This window comes from Phoca vitulina, unplaced genomic scaffold (assembly GCF_004348235.1).
Source record: "Phoca vitulina isolate PV1807 unplaced genomic scaffold, GSC_HSeal_1.0 scaffold10, whole genome shotgun sequence".
Lineage (NCBI taxonomy): Eukaryota > Metazoa > Chordata > Mammalia > Carnivora > Phocidae > Phoca > Phoca vitulina.
The window spans coordinates 43,695,126-43,704,686 of record NW_022589713.1 but is presented as its reverse complement, the minus strand read 5'-3'; positions in this window follow the sequence as shown (position 1 = coordinate 43,704,686).

Genomic DNA, 9,561 nt, shown 5'->3' with positions numbered 1-9,561 from the left:
TAGCAGTACCTGGTATCTCCCTTGGACATTGTGCTTAGACCCCAGCAATTCCATAGACTTAGAGAGTCTGGAGTTTTCCTAGGAATTTTGCTAATTCCCAAGCACTAATTAAAAGAAGACACCTTTCTGGAGGTGTGACTCAGATACAGAAAGTGCACATATCTTCCACACACTGCTCGATGAATTTTTATGTACACAATACACCTGTGAAGCTAGCACCCAGATCAGGAAACAGCTTATTCCTGGATGCCTCCCCAGTCACTATTCCCACCTGCTGTCCACACCCACCACAAGAGTCACACTGTGGCACCTTCTGAGGGCAGGGGGATCATTACTGGGGACACCTTGTAGCCTTTATGTGTATTAACTCACTGATTCTTCACCATGACCACTGAGATGGTTCTACTACTGACCCATTTACAGGTGAGGATGCTGGGGAACATGCAGGGTGAGCTACCTGCCTAGATCCCACTGCTGGTGATTAGCAGAGCCGAGATTCAACACAACTGTCTGGTTCCACAGCCACACTCCTGAACCACTAAGCTCTGCTGCCAAAATGTCGTGGTGTCTGGGAGAGACAATGTGAGTCAAATAAAACAAGATTCTGGAAGAATAGCCATTCCTCCCCCATGGCTCTTTGCCTGTAGCTTCCATGTGCCCTTTGGTTTGCATCTCCCTACCTGCTGCTCAGAACCTGGTGAGGGGTGTGAGGCTCAGAGCAGGACAGGCTGGCCCTTGGGCCACAGCTGAAAGTGTACAGTCAGGTTTGAGCCCAGACCAAATCAAGAACCATTCTTGTTCCATTTTCCATGGGGAAACTGAGGCCAGGAGGGTTTAAATGAATTACACTGTCCCTCCCTCCTTCCAGTGGGTTTTGCTCATGGCTGGGGCAAATTTTGCTCAGTCAGGGCCCGTGTCTGGACTGAATGATCAGAGGCCACTTGACTCTTTCTTCAGATGCTTTGGTGGAACCTGGGACCTTGGCTGTACTTGTGCTGGTGGCAAGGGGTCACCAGGGACCCAGGGACACAGGTGCTATAGGAGGAGGAGAGGACAATAAGGAGATGCATGCAGCACAGGGTGAGCAGGGCAGAGCACTATGTGCATTTGGGGTCCACTAGGGTATGTGACACATGGGCCCCTGACCTGTAGGGACAGCCCACAACAGCCTTGGCCAATGGTGTTTGTCCTGAAGCCTGTGGGTTGCCACAGGCACTCCTGAGTTTGAATCCCACCTGGTTGTGCACCCTGGATGGGTTGCTTCAGCGATCAGTTCTGGCTTTTGTCATTTTTAATCAGGGTTGACAGTGACACTGATCACACCAAACCACTGGGTGGATTTAGTAGAATAATGTATTACTAGTAGATTACTAGTGACTAATATATTATTTATCTTATGTGGACACGAGGACATTTTTGTTTCTCTTCCCTATGATCTCTTTCTGCTCAACCCTGTTTACCTTGATACAGATGTAGTAAATGTTGATGGGAGTTTACTCCCTTGTAAAGGAGAGTAAAAGAAAAAAACAATCTTTTTAAAACCCTATTAGTGCTACTGGGTATTTACCCCAAAGATACAAATGTAGGGATCCAAAGGGGTACATGCACCCTGATGTTTATAGCAGCAATGTCCACAATAGCCAAACTGTGGAAAGAGCCAAGATGTCCATCGACAGATGAATGGATAAAGAAGATGTGGTATATATATACAATGGAATATTATGCAGCCATCAAAAGGAATGAGATCTTGCCATTTGCAACGACGTGGATGGAACTGGAGGGTGTTATGCGGAGCGAAATAAGTCAATCAGAGAAAGACATGTATCATATGACCTCACTGATATGAGGAATTCTTAATCTCAGGAAACAAACTGAGGGTCGCTGGAGTGGGGGGGCAGTTGGGAGGGATGGGGTGGCTGGGTGATAGACATTGGGGAGGGTCTGTGCTATGGTGAGCGCTGTGAATTGTGCAAGACTGTTGAATCACAGATCTGTACCTCTGAAACAAGTAATGCAATATATGTTAAGAAAAAAAAAAAGAAGATAGTGGGAGGGGAAGAATGAAGGGGGGAAATTGGAGTGGGAGACGAACCATGAGAGATGATGGACTCTGAAAAATAAACTGAGGGTTTTAGAGGGGAGGGATGTCGGGGGGATGGGTTAGCCCGTTGATGGGTATTAAGGAGGGCACATTATTGCATGGAGCACTGGGTGTTATATGTAAACAATGAATCATGGAACACTACATCAAAAACTAATGATGTAATGTATGGTGATTAACATAGTGCTGATTCCCAAGCACTAATTAAAAGAAGACACCTTTCTGGAGGTGTGACTCAGATACAGAAAGTGCACATATCTTCCACACACTGCTCGATGAGTTTTTATGTACAAAATACACCTGTGAAGCTAGCACCCAGATCAGGAAACAGTTTATTCCTGGATGCCTCCCCAGTCACTATTCCCACCTGCTGTCCACACCCACCACAAGAGTCACACTGTGGCATAGTGCTGAGTGTTTTCAAGGATCGCACAGGACTGCAGGCAGGAGCAGCGTAGATGGAGTCATGGGGAGAAAGCAGCCCTGGATCCTGTCTTGAAGGTAGTGCAGAAACAGGAGTGCTCCCCGTCCTCCACTGGGGTGGGGGGTTGCCGCATTCCTTGAGTAGCCGCTGAAGACACTCCCCCCAAGTGTCCCCACGTGGTCAGGGTGACTCCAGCCTTTTACTAAGATGGCCATCTCCATGCAGCCCCTTGGAGGTCCTGGGCTCCCTTCCCTTTGGGCACCCCCTCCGCCCCCGCCGCCTGCTTGTCCACACTCCGACAGGTGTGTGACAAACACGCCCAGACCTGACACCTGAAACCCACCTCCTTCCATTCTCTGAGGGCCCTGGACCTGCCCTCTGGCGCTGTGCCACCCAGCATGGTGGCAGGTAGCCATACAAGCTCTTCACATTTAAGTGAAAGGGAAATACAGTAAAAAGTTCAGTGCCATAATCTTGTCACCTTTTCTCCTCCTCCCATCTTCTGATGTCACCTCTACCACAGCCCTTCCTCCCCACCTTCCCTTCATGCTGGCTCTCCTTCTGGGCATGCTCGTGTCACGCTCAATGTCCCCTCAGGGCCTGGCACTTGCTCTTCATCTCCCTTGAGACACTCTTGCCTAGGTTGTCACCTGGCTGTCTTCTCGTCACTTAAGTTCCAGCGAAGTCATCCCTTCGTCGGAGGCCTCCCCACGCCTTGGAGATGCAACCCCTCCATCCAGCCCACTTCTGTCCTCTGCTGCATTCCCTGGCACCTGCTGTCCACTTACTTGTTCCCACATTTAATGCCTGTGGCTCCCCACCAAGATGTCAGCTTTTGAAGGCAAGGACATTTACTCCTTCCTCTCATCACTGATGTCCACTGCCTGGGACAGCACTTGGGGCAGAGTGATCATTCAATAAATGCTTGCTGACTTGTCTCCTAAACTTGAGTTTCCAGATTTCAGTCATTTGGGCTTCGTCCTAAGGAGGCTTGCCTTGTTTGTGTCACATCTGTACTAGGACTTAATATTTGTCTTTAAACTGACCTGCATTCTAACTTTATCCCACACCAATGAAGTTACGGAATTTATATGCTGATTTTCCTAAACATGCATTAAAATATACACATGATTATTTTATACTTTTTAATCCGTGCTTCCTGAAAATCATGGTGCTCCTCTCAAGTGTACACACGCTTTTGGAAACATTGCTGCACCCCAGCCCACCCTTGGCTATTCCTCACACCCCCTCCCAGCCTGACTGCTCTTCCCCATTGCCCTTCCATCCCAGGTTGGAGTTCAAGTTCATCATTGGGAACTGACGTCCTGGGGCACTTGAGAGTTTGACTAGCTTGGCTCTTTGCTGCCAGATGCGTGACCTGCTAGCCCACTATGTGATTATCTGACCCTCCCAAAAGGCCCGGCCAACGTGTACAGTCCAGACCAGCTCACTGACAACACTGACCATCCCCAGAGACCTGCTGGTTGGGCCAGAACCTTGATGATCACAATTAGTTTTTTTTCTAAATTTGGCAGTGGCCTCAGGTCCTTCTCTACCAACCGTGTCGGAAACATGAGTTCCAGCCAAGCCAATTTCTCAGACGCTACTTTCAGCCTTAGCTGAGTCAGACAAAGGAAGGGAAGAGATGAAGAAACCTTCCAACCTCAGGTGCCCTGCCTCCAACTTCTGCTCTACTGGAAAATCCAGCTGGCTCTGCCAGGCCAACTTGGCCTGGTCTGTGTGTGCTTTAGGTTGCGTGTTCTCCATCACCAGCAGCTGGGATGTCTCCATAAATGGGACGTGTCATGATCTGGCACGTGTTATTTCTCCTTTCCTGTCTTCTCTTTGTGTTGTTTTATCTCCTTTTTCTGAATATAAAGCATGGTTTCATCACTCAAGGGGCATTCCCCTTCATTCTCCTTGAGTCTGTTTCCTCTCCCTTCCTTCTTTCCTCCCTTCATTCCTTTATTCTTTCCTTTTTCCTCCCTCCCCTTCTTCTCTTTCATCCTTCCCTACCTCCCTCCTCCCTTTCTCCCTTCCTTCCTTCCCTACCAATGACCACCAGACCAATGTACTCTTTCTGCTCCTCTTAAGATAAAACTTGTTGGGGACCTTAGCAAGCCCCTGCCTTGCTTCCCATGGTTGTATCACTCACAACCTTTCATTTCCTCAGTCACCATGCTGTTCCTCCCTCCCCTGAGCCTTCTGGACCTCCATTGTCCTTTCCCATCATGTTGGGCAGCTCACTGTTAATCATCCTTACATGTCACTTCCTCCTGAAGTCTTCCTGTCACAGGTTAGGTTAAATGCCCCTCCTATCTGCTCCCATAGCATCTTGCACCCCCTCTATCAAAATCACAGCATTGCATGGGGCAGTTGGTGCCAAGGGTTGCTTCCCTGGTGGCAGTAGGGGGCCTCATCTCCTTATAATCACCACTAGCCCACCCTCTAGATAATCATGCAGCGCAAATAAAAAATCCCAGAGCCCCTGCTGTAGCCCCTCTGGATGGTTAGCTTTGTGAGGGAGAAGCCCTATTGCTGCTCATCACTGGGTCCCTGGCGCTTAGCAGAGGCCTGTGGTAAATACTCAATAAATATTCATTGAATCAGTGGCTGTATGAATTGATTTTCTAGAATAATTGACACTGGCTGAAGTTTTATGACTCTAGTAAGTAATAGAGAGATAACAAAAGGAAAGAGTGAATATACCAGATACCCCCGTATAGCGGACAAAGTTTAAGTAGAAACAGGTCCTAACATAACCAGTTCATTGCCAAGTTAGGTTCTGGGGCAGAGAGGGAGAGAGAAAGGTGTGGGGTGGGGGGGGGGAGAGAGAGAGAAAAGGGGAGGAGGGACAGAGGGAAAGGGAGAAGGAGCAGGGGGAGGGAGTAAAGAGAGAGAGGGAGAAAGATTTTCATGCTGCTGCCCACCTGGGTTTTACCTCTCAATTCCAATTACCGTGATCAGATGATTGAAAAGGAAACAGTATGATAGTTTTAGACCTCTTCTTTCTTGGTATCTGCCCCAGGTAGCTTCAGAGAATGACTTTTTACTTTCAGAGAAAGCAGATCCAATGGTGGAAATAATGTAAAGGAAATGTAAAATGCAATTTTTAAAAAAAGGAATTTTGAAAATGGCATCATAAAATCAGGATTTCTTCCTCTTTTTATTTCCAATCTGAAAGTTTAGAAAATCTAAAGAAATAAAAATATCACATATCATCATTTAAGTGATGTTCAGAGAAAAATTCTCTTCTTAAATATGAATATCAACAAAAAAGAATTAAAACAAAGGAATTAAGCAACTACCTTGGTTTGAAAAAAATAACAACAAAATAAAGGAAGAAAAGTAGAAGAAGGAATGAATAATACAAGAGGAGAAATGATGAATTACAAAGCAGAAGTTTACAAAATGAATTAAATATATCCAGGTTCTGATTCTTTGACAAAACTGATGAGAGAGATAATGCGTTATCTTAATAATAATAATAAAAAAGAGAATGCAAAAATACACAAATTAAAAAAAATTAAAGGAGGGACGCCTGGGTGGCTCAGGTGGTTAAGCCTTAGACTCCTGGTTTCAGCTCAGGTCATGATCTCAGGGTCCTAGGATCAAGCCCTGCATCAGGCTTCCAGGCCAGGGGGGGAGTCTGCTTGAGGATTGTCTCTCTTCCTCTCCCTTTGCTCCTCCCCCACTCTCTCTTTCTCAAATAAATAAATAAATCTTTAAAAAAATTTTTAAAGGAAAAGTAAAAGTTATAGAGGAAATTAAAGAATCACAAGAGACTGCTTTGTTTGACTCTTTGTAAATGTATCTGAACACTTAGATACAATGGATAACATTCTAGTATCCTTTACCAAAATTGAATTGGATCGAAGATAGAAAATCTTAATAAACCAAACACTGTAAAAGAAATGGAGAAAACTGTCAAAGAGCAGCCCAGGTCCAGATGATTCCAAGAACAATTCTCCCAAATCTTTCAAAGAATAAATCATTCTGGTGTCATTTAAACTGTTTCAAGGCAAAGAAAAAAGAGAAAAGCTTTCAGATTCTTTTCATGAAGCAAGCATAATATTAATACCAGTCTCCATAAAACTGCACAAAAAAGAAAATCACCATTCAATTTCACTTACACTGATGCACAAAATCCTAAATAAACCCAAGAGCACTTTGATAGAAAAATATACCATAACCAGTGGCATCTGGTCCAAGAACATATGGTTGATTTAATAATAGGAATGGCTTAATAGGATTATTTAATACTAGAAAATATTTGTTGTTTTTTTAATCAAAGAAGTTGCATGAAAAAATCAGAACTTCATTAAATCTTTTAACATACATTTTAGTGTTTTAATATTTTTGATTGAGATATGTGACATATAATAGTTTCAGTGTTTAGAGCTTCTTGACTGTCTTCACCCGGTCTTCTTTCAGTGAGAAGTTGGTCAGTTCTGCAGACTGGCTCTGTTGCATGGGCTCCCGGGTCTGCTGGTTGACCCGGTTTAGAGCACAGGTGAGCCTCTGGGCTGAGTGTGAGAGAGAAAGAAAGCCCCTCAAGGGTGCCCCTAGAGGCCCCGTCACCCCCCACGTCTCCCCTCCCCACCAAGGGACAGCCAGAGCATTCATCTTCCCAGCACTCAGAGGGTTCGGATTGTCATGGAGCTCAGTGAAAAGTGAGCCTTGCCTCTTGCGGGGGGTGGGGGAGGGTGGGATCCTACAGGGACCGATACTTCCACAATAGCGATGGTGGCCACTCATTTCTAAGCTATTTAAAATCGGAATATTTTTAGATGCCGTCGAAGAGTGACGTTGACCTTGACGTGGAGGAGGAAAAGTTGTCATATTGGGGATGAACATCATCGTGCATCTCCGCAGTCACCGCGGCTCAATGACGGCCTAGAGCCGAATCAATGAGAGGATTGTACCCATTTTGAACATTTCCCCCTGCCATTCCTACTTGAGTGTGATAGATATCAGTGTATATTGAAGAGACACAGAGAGGAAGAGAGTGGGGAGGGAGTGAGAGGGGGAAACTTGTTTTATTTTTCATAAAAGATCAATAATTAAGAATCAATACTTCCTCCAATGAACCTGCTGGTTACCTGGTTCTGGTTTGCAGAGCAATAGCAATAGCAAAAACTGAGGTGACTGCCCTTGCACTGGGCAGCATTTGCTATCTCCTTGCTCACAAAAGGGTTGGCCAGACAGAACACAGGCAGACTTACAACATTTTGGCGGGGTTGGGGGGAGTGGGGGGGGGGTGGGTACATACTGCATCCTAGTCCCTTGGACAACTGGGCTTGTCCTCAATTCCATCATCAGCATACCTACCCATCTATGTTAGTGCTGTGAGGACAATGTCTACTCCAGTTTCTACCTACAAGCACCTGATGCATTAATAGAGAAATAGAGAAACGTAGCCAGTAAGGTCCTGGAGAACCTGCTCTTCTGGAAAGTCTCTCCTGTTTGGACAGCTCTGTAGAAATCCAGCTCTGAGACACAGCACTGAAAGCCCACAGAAGCAGAGGTGAGTGTGGTGCTTATTAGCCCCAACCTCTACCTGCCGCCTGGAATCTTCATCACTCCTTCTCCAAGGGTTGGTAGTCAGCTTCTCTTTAATCTCTTCTGGGGACCTAGTTTACCATTGCAAAACCACACCCCCCTATTTTTTTTTAAAATATAAGAGAGCCTCTTTCAATGAAACTTCACCTACTGTATCATTTTAAAAACCTGTCAACTTTATAATTGAAAAATGACATCTGCCATTGTTTTGTTCTCTATTTCTTTGATATGGAAGTGTTGAATGTCTTATCATATGCTCATAATGGTCATTTATATTCATTCTTTTGTGATTTATGTATTTATTTAAAGATTTTTATTTATTTATTTGAGGGGGGGTGAGGAGCAGAGGGAGAGGGACAAGCAGACTCCTTGCTGAGCATTATCCAGGGGTTGATCTCATGACCTGAGCCAAAACCAAGAGTCCGATGCTCAACCGACTGAGCCACCCAAGCGCCCCTCATTCTTTTGTGATTTAACTTTACATTTCCTTGGCTCACTTTTTTCCCCTAATTGGTGTGATAATGTTTTTAAAATTAACTTATAAGAACTTTTTGTGACTTAAAATAACTTTTATATTTTTCATATTTATTTTTATATTTCTTTCCTAATTTAAAATTTGCCTTTTTGCTATTGTTGGTTTTGATGGATATTTTAAATTTTATGTAGTTATATCTTTCTGTCTGAAATCTTTTATTGTTTTTATTCACAGAAGCCCCTTCTCCATTCTGAAAAAAATTAAGTATCACTTATATTTTAATCTGTACTTTTACATTCTTTAAAAAATCTTTAGTACGTATTTAACTCATCTGAATTTTTGTTCATTGTAAAGTCTGGACTAGAACTAATTTTTATTCCCCTCTCAAAATTGGTCATTTTTGGGGCACCTGGCTGGCTTAGTGGGTGGAGCATGTGACTCTTGATCTCAGGAGTGTGAGTTCGAAACCCACATTGGGTGTAGAGATTACTTAAAGAAAATTGGCCATTTCCCCCAACACCATTTATTCAATAATCCATCTCTCTCTTGATTCACAAACCCTTGTAATATGCAACATTCTCAAGCACTCTGGGCCCAGTTTTCTTTCACCTTTATAAATTTCTTCCTAGTATTGAATTAGAAATCTGTCACTCTCTGACCTTCACTCCTTGAGCCTTCTTCTGTCCCTGTATCACCCAGATATGAGGGCCCCAATGATGTCATTCTGTCCAAAATGTTAAGTAGCTCTGTAGAGGGCTGGCTCACTGTTAGAGCACCTGCTAGGGCTGACACTTGGCTTTTGTCTTCTTAGTGGAAGGAGCTGACCTCTAGATCTCTAGGTCACTGTGTGGCTAGGTTAGAAAGCTACCTTGTGCCTCTGAGGGCAGCTTTCTCAAAAGGCCAGGTATAGGCAGAGCAGCCTCAATTGTCAAGGGAGAGGCTTTTTCTCAAAATGTGTTGTTTTTAAATGTTTACAAACAAATCAGCCTTACCCTTTGG